The sequence below is a fragment of the Myotis brandtii genome, unplaced genomic scaffold (assembly GCF_000412655.1).
Source record: "Myotis brandtii unplaced genomic scaffold, ASM41265v1 scaffold242, whole genome shotgun sequence".
Lineage (NCBI taxonomy): Eukaryota > Metazoa > Chordata > Mammalia > Chiroptera > Vespertilionidae > Myotis > Myotis brandtii.
The window spans coordinates 1,007,526-1,019,723 of record NW_005359149.1 but is presented as its reverse complement, the minus strand read 5'-3'; the positions used below and the strand labels follow the sequence as shown (position 1 = coordinate 1,019,723).

General features: G+C 35.6%; 1 protein-coding gene and 1 pseudogene across 3 annotated transcripts in view; one reads left to right on the top strand and one right to left on the bottom strand.

Annotated features, from left to right (window-relative positions):
• TCF12 (transcription factor 12) overlaps positions 1-12,198 on the top strand; it is a 364,778-nt gene that overhangs the window by 71,500 nt on the left and 281,080 nt on the right. Inside the window, exon 1 of one of the 3 annotated variants that reach the window (XM_005867004.2) lies at positions 6,869-6,891. The exons of the other annotated variants lie outside the window; for them this stretch is intronic. The gene's annotated coding sequence lies outside the window, so the exon portion shown is untranslated. Of the gene's footprint in view, positions 1-6,868; positions 6,892-12,198 lie in introns of those variants that run through there. 3 annotated transcript variants of the gene reach the window in all.
• On the bottom strand, positions 1,554-2,411 carry LOC102246331 (annotated as a pseudogene).

Below are 12,198 nucleotides of genomic sequence, written 5' to 3'. Positions count from 1 at the left end.
CGGCAAGTCAGGTGGGGAACGTTGGAGTCTGCAGTCACTGGAGCAAGCGAGCCTCCCTGCTTGCTTCCAGCTGCCTGGCTGCCGGCCGCCATCTTGGCTGACAGTTAATTTGCATAAGGATATGCTGATTAGCCAATGGGAAGGGTAGCGGTCGTACGCCAATTACCATGTTTCTCTTTTATTAGTGTAGATATTTTTTGCATGTGTGTAAATTTTACAGTTCCTATTTTCACATAATGTGCAAAGCTTTTCGAGTTAACTCTTGTACATATGTTTGTTGCTCTTTGTGATGTCTTCAGTGAAAGGAAATGTGTTTGGAGCAGAACAGTAGATTTAAAATAAGATTTCATGTTGTTATTTTAAGCTATATTCCTAATGATATGACATAAAAGCCAAAGTGTGTTCTGCCTTCTTTTTTAGGGGACAGATTTACTAAGTTGTGTATAGTTACTGGGCAATTATGTATGAAAACTTGATTCAAACAAAGTTCTGTCTTTTTAAATTTATCTTTATTGTTGAAAGTATTACAATTTCCCCCTCTTTTTTCCAATTGACCCCCTCCACCTTGCATCTGCCCCTCCCAGGCAGTTGGTCACTATTGTCTGTGTCCATGGGCTATGCATATATGCATATAAGTCCCTGGTTAATCCCCCACTTCCCTCTGAGATTCACGCTTTTATGTCTGTCTGATTCATGCTTTTATGTCTCTGGATCTATTTTTGTTCATTTGTTTATTTTGTTCATTAGATTCCACATATGAGTGAGATCATATGATACTTATTTTTCTCTGATTGGCTTACTTTGCTTAGCATAATACTCTCTAGGTCACTCTATGCTGTCTCAAAAAGAAAGAGATCTTTCTTTTTTACAGCTGCATAGTATTCCATGGTATAAAAGTACCACAGCTTTTTTATCCACTCATCTACTGATGGGCACTTGGGCTGATTCCAGATCTTAGCTATTGTAAATTGTGCTGCTCTGAACATAGGGGTGCATATATTCTTTCTGATTAGTGTTTTGGGTTTCTTAGGATATATTCCTAGAAGTGGGATCACTGGGTCAAATGGCAGTTACATTCTTTGAGGAAACTCCATACTGTTTTCCATAGTGGCTGCACCAGTCTGCATTCCCACGAACAATGTACTAGGGTTCCCTTGTCTCCACATCCTCGCCAGCACTTGTCGTTTGTTGATTTGTTGATGATAGCCATTCTGACAGGTGTGAGGTGGTACCTCTTTGTTATTTTAATTTGCATCTCTCTGATGGTTAGTGACTTTGAGCATTTTTTCATATGTCTCTTGGCCATCTGTATGTCTACTTTGGGGAAGTATCTGTTTAAGTCCTTTGACCATTTTTTAATTGGATTGTTTGTCTTCCTTTTGTAAGTTGTATGAGTTCCTTAAATATTTTGGAAATTAACCCCTTATTAGATTTATCATAGTTTAATATGTTCTCCCATGCAGTGGACTCCCTTTTCATTTTGTTGATGGTGTGTCTAGATTCTGTCTTTTTGAAAAATGTTTGTTCTTATTTATTGTTACTTTTAATGAATCTCATTTTTTACTAGACTCAGACTTAGAGGTAGAAGTTCTAGAGAGGGCAGCCTACATCTCTTGGCAATCTGTTCCTGGTGTTTTTCTTTGGCCTCCTTCATTCTCTTAGCCAAAAATTTAGCATATTCTGTAGCCTCTTCCTTATTTTTCTTAGCACTTTGTTTCTTCAGAGCAATATGCTGACATTTGTGTTGCAGAACACATGGAGAAACAAGATGCTGAATCTTAGTCCTAGGTTTCTTACCTTCTTTGTTTAGGGGCTTACTCACAACATATTGGCAGACATCATCTTCTTTAGAGATAGTGAAAAGTTTGTGGATTCTACTAGCTCTTTGGGACCCAAGCGATGAGGCATAGTAGTATCAGTGAGACCAGGAATATCTTTCTCCCCTTTTTTTACAATGACCAAGTTGAGAACACTAAGATTGACTTCCACAGTGCTACCTCAAACAGATCTGCGCTTTCTCTCTCCAGTCCTCCTTGGTCTATAACAGGAATGCTCCTTACTCAACAGCAGGCAGACATGGTCAGGGGTCAAGACACCCTGCTTAATGGGGAAACGTTGTTCATCATTCTGGACCACTGATTCAATTCTTCAGCCAGAGCATCAGCAGCACACTGTGGTTATAAGCTTCTCATACTAGGTACGAAGTTTACGCTCATCCTCCACTTCAGTGAGTTTCTGGCAACCAGTGGCTGGGAAAGAGATGTTCAGCTTCATCCTGAAGCAGCTGACCACCTCTGAGATGCCACAAAAAATAGCACAAAGTTCTGTCTTAAGATGATTTTCCTTTATGGTGCTTGTACTTCACAGGAACATTGCAGTGGTTCTCAACCTTCCTAATGCCGCGACCCTTTAATACATACAGTTCCTCATGTTGTGGTGACCCCCAACCATAAAATTATTTTTGTTGCTACTTCATAACTGTAATTTTGCTACTGTTATGAATCGTAATGTAAATATCTGATATGCATAATGTATTTTCATTGTTCCCAACCCACAGGTTGAGAACTGCTGATTTAGAGGGACATGGTGCTTGTATTTTTCATTTCCCTCCTAATCAGCAGTTTAAAAATATTGGAAACATGCATTTGAGTGGTAAATTCTAGATTGCATTTCATAGCTTGTGTTGCCTATAATACTGGAAATACTTATTTTAATAAGGGAGGGGTGATAATTAGTTTTCAGCATGGGCATATTTGCTGTTATTAATACTGCTGTACATGTCTGTTGACCTGTAGCATCCTTCCTGCAGAATTAAGAACAGAGATAGTATGTGTTTTTAATGGGCCCATCTGTTCTTGGGGTATGTTTTGGAATACTGCTGAACTTTTAAGAATTTCTTAACAAATTTGACCAGAACTCTTAAAAATTTCCATGTCACACTTCAGATAAGTTAACTAAATTCTCAGGTTTTTGCTTTAATTTCCCAGTCCCCTTATATGGGACTAGTACATGGAATGAAAGATAATATTCCTGACACATTATCTCACTAAGTTGTTTTTCCCTAATAGTAAAGGATTTGCGTGGGCCCATTCTTCTCTGATTCCTTTGCCTTTTTTCTCTCCTCTTTCCTCATGAACTCTCCCTTCCCATCCAGTGACTGCTGTCCTACAGACCAAATCTAGGGGCATAGGAAAAAGCTGAATATTGAACTTGCATAGAAAGGGATTAAACTTGTGACCTTATGTTATCTTCCATGTAATTCTAATTACTACATTATAATGTCTTAACTTATATAATTCCAACTTTTATAATTGGTTAACAAGTAAAGTGTGGGTCTATTTAAATAAAGTTTGGAGGAAGTAAGTTCTCATTAGTATGCATTATGAAAAATGTCTTTTAGCCTACTGCTTGAATGATGATGGCCTGAAAATTTAAGACATTTAGAGTTAATAGTTTTTCATGGCAAAGCTTTGATTTTTTTTAAGAAATGAAAATAACTAATTTTTGTACCTTATTTTTTATATGCTCTTGTTAGAACTACAAAGTTGACTCATAAATAAGTAATTGTATTATAGTGCCCTTTTTATTTATCATTATTGACTGGCATTGTATAAGGGTTGTCTTATAACATTCAGAGTATAGAAAAAGTTGATTAAAACAAGTCAATGAAGAAGTTTTTAGTTTATTTTGGAGACAAACACCTTTGTTGTATGATTCCTTAGATTTTCTTAAAAATTGATCTCCTTAAACTGTAAGACTTTCTCAAATCCCATCACCCTTAAATTTTGCTGTCATATTCTTTTGATCTTTTTTTTTGTTGTTCTTGTTTTAAACCAAAATTTTAAAACTTGTATTTCTTAGTCCCAGAGTTTGAAAGAGTTTAAAAATCACCCTTTTGAAAGAAAATGTCGTTAATGATTTTAATTTGAATTTACTACTGAAAGTCACTTAACATTTCCTTGGATGGTGATTCTTAACTAGTTACCTATAAATAGATCACCCAAATAATACCTTGTAATGTGGACATTGTGTCATTGTGATTTCATAAAGAGTGAGAAAGCAAGTCCTTTTTTTATTTGTCTTAAAATATTATTTTGATTACTTTCCCTCAAAATAGTAAAGGTTTCATTTTCCGACAAAAAGTTGGATGAGCTGTATCATTTAGATCTAATTACAAATACCATATTATATTTTTATCATTTAAATAATTTTATAATTAAATGTAGTTTATTTTTAATAACATACCAGATATATCATTTAAAATTTTTTTCTTTCAGCTTTATTGAGGTAGAGTTGATATACAGTACTGTATAAGATACATGGTGTAATAACTTAACTTACATATATTATGAAATGATTACCATAATAAGTTAACATCCATTATCTCATATAGGTAAAAAAATTAAAAATGTTTTTTTCCTTATAATGAGAACTTCTCTCTTAGCAACTTTCAAATGTACCTTATAGCAGTTAACTACAGTTATCATGCTATATGTTACATCCCCAGGACTTACTTATCTTTAACTGTAAGTTTGTGTGTTTTGACCACCATCATATTTCTCCTCTTTCCATCCCATTTCTGGTAAACACAAATTTGATATTTTTTTCTGTGAGTTTTGTTTTTAGACTCCACATATAAGTGAGACCCAATAGTATTTGTTGTTCTCTGACTTAATTTTACTTACCAAAAGGCCCTCAGGGTCCATCCATGTTGTCACAAATGGCAGGATTTCCTTCTTTCTTTTTTTATTGCCAAATAGTATTCTGTTGTGTAAATACACCACATTTTCTTTATCCATTTATTTGTTGGTGAACACTTAGGTTTTTTTCATATGTTGGCTATTGTAAATAAGACTGCAGTGAACATGGGGGATACAGATGTCTCTTTACATAGTGACTTTGTTTCCTTTGGATATATCCAGAAATGAAATTATTGAATCACATGGTAGTTCTATTTTTAATATTTTGAGCACTTCCATACTGTTTTCCACAGTGGCTATATGAATTTACAGTCCCACCAAGAATACACAAGGGTTCCTTTCATATATTCACCAGCATTTATCTTTTGTCTTTTGGAAGATAACCAATGTAGCTGGAATGAGTCATTGTGGTTTTGTTTTTTTATTTCCCTAATGATTAATGATGTTAAGTACTTCTTTACATACTGTGGACCATTTGACTATCTTTGGAAAAATGTCTGTCCAGGTCCTTTATCCAGTTTTTAATTGGATTATTTGTTTGTCTACTGTTAACTTGTAGGAATTGTTCATATATTTTGAATATATCTGAATATCGGATATAAGATTTGTAACTATTTTGGACTTTTGTGGTTCCATATCAATTTTAGAATTTTTTTCTACCTCTGTAAAAAAAATGCCCTTTGGAATCTTGATAGGGATTTCATTGAATCTGTAGATGATTTGGGTAGTATGGATATTTTAATAATATTAATTATTCTAATCCATGAACACTGGATATCTTTCCATTTATCTGTGTCTTAAGCAGAGTCCCTTTTTTTCTGATAGTGCACTATAAAATTTTGAGGGCTTTGCAGTGATAGCATCCTATATAATAAAGAGCTAATATGCAGATGGACATCACGCCATCACACAGTAACAGCTCAGACACTCAACACTGGGGAGAGAGGAATGGGGACTAGCCAGGCACAAATGAGCTTGCAAGAGAGGAATGGGGATCAGCCAGGCACAAATGAGCTCATGAGAGAGGAATGGGGACCAGCCAGGCACAAATAAGCTCGCGAGAGAGGAATGGGGACCAGCTAGGCTGTGGCCCGCCAGAGGGACAAGCCGCCTACCTTGCGGTCCCGGGCGCCAGCGGCTGCGCCTGCGGCCCGAGAGAGGGACAAGCCGCCCACCCCACGGTCCCGGGCACCAGTGCCTGTGGCTGTGGCCTAGGTGACAATGCCTGCCCATGGTCCCCGCCGCCCACCCCGCGGTCCTGGGCATCTGCAGCTGTGGCTGGGCGAAGCCGCCCACCCATGGTCCCCTGCGGCTGCAGCCGGCCCGGGAGAAGCCGTCCTGGGTCCTGGGTGCCTGCGGCCGGCCAGAGAGAGGGAAACCTGGGTCCAGCCGGAGGAGGGAATCCTGGGTCCTGGTTGTGGGGCGAGGCAGAGGCGGTTAGGGGTGATCAGGCCGGCAGGGGAGCATTTAGGGGTGATCAAGCTGGTAGGGGAGCAGTTAGGGGCAATCAGGTAGGCAGGCAGAGGTGGTTAGGGGCGATCAGGCTGGTAGGCAGATGGGTTAGGGACTATCAGGCAGGCAGGCAGGCGAGTGGTTAGGAGCCAGCAGTCCCAGATTGCGATAGGCAGTCGGACATCCCCTGAGGGGTCCTGGATTGGAGAGGGTGCAGGCCAGCCTGAAGGACCCTCCCCTCTCCCTGTGCATGAATTTCGTGTACCGGGCCTCTAGTATAATCATAAAAGCTCTTTAGTCAAAACATGATCAGCTTTTCTTAGTATCATGGCTGACTTTCTATGAGTTAGTTACTATGTGAATAGCATTTTTTTTGTGAATGGAAGGAGAACTCATATGACTATTTTCTTATTTTAGATGAATAATATATTCTGATAATTATATTTGAGGCATCCATGTGTTAATGAGAATTAATGGAGAACAGAATTTTGTATATGGTTTCATTTCAGATAGATTAAGCACACACACTCTATTTCGTCCACTAAATGCATGTATAAAACCTGGACAAAATGAATGGGACAGCTACTTGAGGACCCAAAAGAATAATTAATAATAGGTGGATTGGAAAAAATACTAGAGTCCAAAGTATCATCACATTGACTGTGAGATTACCATTTTTTTTTCCTTCCAGGATCCCTGAACCTGAACTAACAGTCTGATGGCTACAAGTGAGCACTTGGTAATGGACAAACAGAGCTTCAAAAGAAGCCCGCTAGTTCTGGCTTAAGGAGTGGGAAAGATAACTCCTAACACAGTGTGAATGTGGAAATTCTTTTGGTTTTCTTTTCTATGTTCTCTCATGCCATAGTCCCAAGTAATTCTTTGGTAATGGCAGCAGGGACTGCAGCAGTAGCCTGTAGCCAAAATTGGGGATGGGAACTTTCCTTTCCAACTGACAAACTCCCATTTCTCCCCCATCCCCTGTCCTTTCCTTGTGTGAACCCAGAGCAGGTATAATAGTAGAGGCTTGTGATCAAGCAGATAACCTAAAGCCCCAGCATTCTGACTGAAGAAAGGAAAAGGGATCCTATAGGGAATTGAAAATACTGAGGTCTATAGCAGGAGAGATTTGGTAAAACAGTACTTTAAAGTTGGTTATGAATTCATGGGCTTGCCTCTGAGCTATACATATATGGAAATAACAAATTATTACCCAAGTCCTAGACTGATTATTGGATGATGTAAGGTGGGACAGAGTGAGATAAAATCGCAGAGGCTTTGAAAATTGAACTGGTAATGGAACTGTGCCCACAGAAGCTATGTTGATACCTGTGACCCTAACCCAGCAGTTCTCAACCTGTGGGTCGCAACCCCTTTGGCGGTCGAATGACCCTTTCACAGGGGTCGCCTAAAACCATCCTGCATATCAGATATTTACATTATGATTCATAACAGTAGCAACATTACAGTTATGAAGTAGCAACGAAAATAATTTTATGGTTGGGTCACAACATGAGGAACTGTATTTAAAGGGCCAGAAGGTTGAGAACCACTGCCCTAACCTAACCTAACCTAACCATGTTGATCACCTATTAAAGCAAAAAAATAATATAACATCATCCACAGGATTTAAACAAGAGCCAGAGTTTCATACATAATATTTAAAATGTCTAGATTATAATTAAAAAGTATTCAGCATATGAAGAACCAGGAAAATTTGAATTCACATGAAAAGAGACAATCAAACATACCATATCATCATGATACAGATGTTGGGATATTATAGAAACTTTATAATAGTTGCAGTATAGATGTTCCAGCAAGTAGTTGTGAATGCTTGTGAAATAGATGGAAAAGTAGAAAGTCTCAGCAGAAAAAGAGAAGATAGAAAGGTATGGTATTATTAGAACTGAAAAATACAATGAGTGGGGGAAAAAACACTCTGGATAACTCAGTAACAAAGAGGAGACAAATTTTTAAAAATTGTATAGAGCCTCAGGAACTATGAGAAAATAACAAAATGTTGGATGTTTAGAGATATTTTGGAAAAGACTGTGGTGCTAAAAACTGTTTGAAGAAATAATGGCTCAAAACATCACAAATTTAGTGAAAGATGTATACATACAGATTCAGAGAACCTGAAACAGGGTAAACCGAAAGAAATTCATACCCAGGCATGTCATAATAAATTGGAAAAATAAAAACAAAAAAATATTGAAAAGACCCAGAGAAATATGACATTACCTATACAGGAACAATGACTTGAACGATAGAGAATTTCTCACCAGAAACCATTGAGGTGGGAAGAAAAGGCAAAACATTCTTAAAGTGCTGAAAGAAAAGAATTGTATATAACCAGGAAAAAGATTTTTTAGTGATGAGAGTAATATAAGGACATATTCAGATAAAGGAAAGCTAAGAGTATTCATTGCCAAAAGATCTAAGCATTTGCTTAAGAATGTTCTTAAGACAGAAGGAGAAATGATACCAGAAGGAAACTTGGGTATCAGGAATGGAAAGAAGATTAACAGAGATGGTAAATATTTGCATAAATATCATAGACTATTGAGTTCTTCAAAATATATTTGACAGTTGAAAACAAAAATCATAACATTGTCTGATGTGGTTTTCAGTGGATGAGGTACAATATATGACATCTATGGTCCACTTGAAGTCATAAAACACTAATGCTAACTAGACGGAAAAGTTAAGTGTGAATGTAATATTCCCTAGAATCACTACTTATAAAATAAAGAAATAAAGAGATAAGTTAGAATCACAATGATATGTCAGATAATTAAAGTGGACCATTAAAAAATACTCAATCCCAAAGAAGGCAGAAAAGGGAAAACAAATGGAAGAAGCAGAAAACGAATAAAATGATAGATGTAAATTCTTACCCACCAATATTTACATTAAACTTTTAAATGCTGTAAACATGTCAATTAAAAGAGATTGTCAGAGTGCATAAGTAAATGACCCCATTGTATACTGTCTGTTAGAAATTTAATAACATAGGTTAAAAGTGAAGGGATGGGATAAGATATTGTACAACACCAATAAAAAGAAAACTGTAGTGGCTATATTAATAGCAAACAAAGTAGACTCCATTGCAAAGATAATTATCTAGAGGACCATTACATATTGCTAAAAAGATTCTAAATGTGTGCATACCTAACAATAGAAATTAAAAATACATGAAGCAAAATTTGACAGAACTCCAATAGTCCTTTTTCAGTAACAGATAGAACTCTACCAGACAGAAATCACCAAGGGTACAGAGTGCCTGAATACTATCTACCACTTAGATTTAATTTATGTTTATAGAATACTTTACTCAGCAACAACAGAATATACATTCTTTTCAAGTACATGTTACCCAAATATAACATATCTTAGTCATTATATAAATCTTAAGTTAAAAAAATTGAACTCAGCCTTGACCAGTTTGGCTCAGTGGGTAGAGCGTCGGCCTGCAGACTCAATGGTCACAGGTTCGATTCCAGTCAAGGGCATGTACCTTGGTTGTGGGCACATCCCCAGTAGGAGGTGTGCAGGAGGCAGCTGATCGATGTTTCTCTCTCATTGATGTTTCTAACTCTCTATTCCTCTCCCTTCCTCTCTGTGGAAAATCAATTAAAAAAAAATACACACACACACACACACATATATATATATAAAAATTGAACTCAAAGCATGTTCTCAGAATATAATAAAAATGAAGTAGAAATCAATAACAGAGAGGATAAAAGGATAATCCAAGCTTTTTGGAAATTAAATAGCAGACTTCTAAATAATGTATTGGGTAAAAGAAGAAGCCTCAGGGAAAATTAAAATATATTTTGAACTAAACAAAATGAAATTATAACATCAAAATTTATGCAGCCCAGGCAGTGTTTATAAGAAAACTGATTGCATTAATTACGTTAGGAAAAAAGATTCCAAATCAGTAATCTGTTTCCATCTCAAAAGTTTTTAGTTCAAAAAAATTTTTAAATTACTCTTTAGATTTCTTCTTGGACACATATAAAATTTCAATAGGAGAGTTAAGAGCACACACCATTACCTTGTGCAAAAGAAAACAAAATAAGTTCCAGATAATATGAGAAATCAATTTTAAAAAAGCAAAAAAAAAATAGTGAAAATCAATAAAATGAAAAGTTTTTTTGCATAGATAAATAAAATTGATGTCTAGCTAAACTGACAAGAAAGAAAAGAGAAGCCATATAGAACCAGTATCAGTAATGGAAGAGAGGATATCACAACAGACCCCTCTTCCCCCCAAGAATCGAAAGAACAATAGGAATAATAAAAAACAACTTGATGTGCACAAATTTGACAAATTAGTTAAAATGGACCAATTCATTGAAATGGATTAATTCCTTAGCCGACTACCTAAGAAGGAAAAGATTAAACTCACCCAAGAAGGAAAAGATTATGGTGTTAAGTCTTATAACTATTAATGAAATTGAATTCATAGTTAAAAACTTACCAAAAAAGAAATATCTACACACAGATGATTTACTGGTGAATTCTACCAAATACTTAAAGAAGGTATAACATTATGTCTCTACCATTTCTTCTAAACAAAGAAGAGGAGGGAAGTATCCAACCCTCTTTATGAAGTCAGAATTAAATTGATATCATAAACTAGACAAAGACAGAAGAAAAAATGAAAGGAAGAAAGAAATCTATGAAGTAGTATATCTCATGAACATAGTTGCAAAAATCCTCAACAAAATATTAGCAAATTGAATCCCACTATCCATAAAAAGAATAATATACCATGGTTAACAAACCTACAAAAAAATCAGCTAACATCATACTTTATGTTGTGTGACTGAATGCTTTTCCCCATGAATGAGAACAAGTAATGGTGTATGCTCTTACCTCTCCTATTAAAATTTTACATGTGTCTAAGAAGAAATCTCAAGAGTAATTAAAAAATTTTTTTGAACTAAATGAAAAGGAAAACACAGTTTTAAATTTTGTGGGATACAGCAAAAACAGTGCTTAGAGAGATTTATATAATTGAATTCATATATTAAAAGAAATACTTAAGTCAGTAATATAAGACCGTAGGGAACTAGAAAAAGAAGAGCAAATTAATCAAAAGAAAAAATTAAAGCAGAAATCTATGAAATTGAAAACAAAAAATCAGTGAAACCAAAAGCTGTTGCATTGAGTAAATAAGGGATGATTTACCTTATTTTCAGCTCTACTTTTCAGAGTCTAGTTTTGTTTTTGTTGTCTATATCTCTTTATTAATGATTTCTAGTTCTGCACATTTAGCCTCATTATTCTCTCCACTGAAGTATCATATCTGTAATATTTACCATGACCAGACTCAGCTTCTATTTCTTCATTTTAGTTTTTCACCATTAAAATTCTGCCTTAGTGCTTTATTTTTGTAGGTGTACATTTAATGTGTCTCTATAGCCTTATTTTTTCTACTCATAAATTTTACCTTTTCTGTAATTCTTTTAATGCTTTTATTTATGCTACAGTGACCAGGAATCACACAATTGTAATGGTTTTTGGGTTTTATAATTTTGACTATAAACCTGCAATATTTCAGTAAGCATTTCACAAAAAAGGTCATTCTCCTACATAACTATCACCATTATCATCACAAAAAAAATTAAGCAGGAGTTTCCCTAACACCATTTTCTATTTACAGTTTCCTGAATTGTTCCAAAAATGTTTTCCATGGATTAAAAAATATATATTGTTTGTAGTTGATTTTTTTTTCTAATTTTCAGTTTCTTTTGATTTAAAAATTTCCCTTACAACCTTTTTCTTTGCAGTAAAATATCTCACATTCTGGATTTTTCTGATTTTCCTTGAAGTGTCATTTAATGTATTACACTATCTCCCACTTTTTCTGAAACATTAAACTTTCTGTCTGTAAAACTTTATAATTGATGCTATATGTATAATATTAAGAGGCACATAATATTGAATGACTTGTTCTTAATTTAACCTGCTTCCATGGTTTGTTCTGGGGCTTTTCTTTCTCAAGAGTTCAAGGGATTAATGTGTCCTT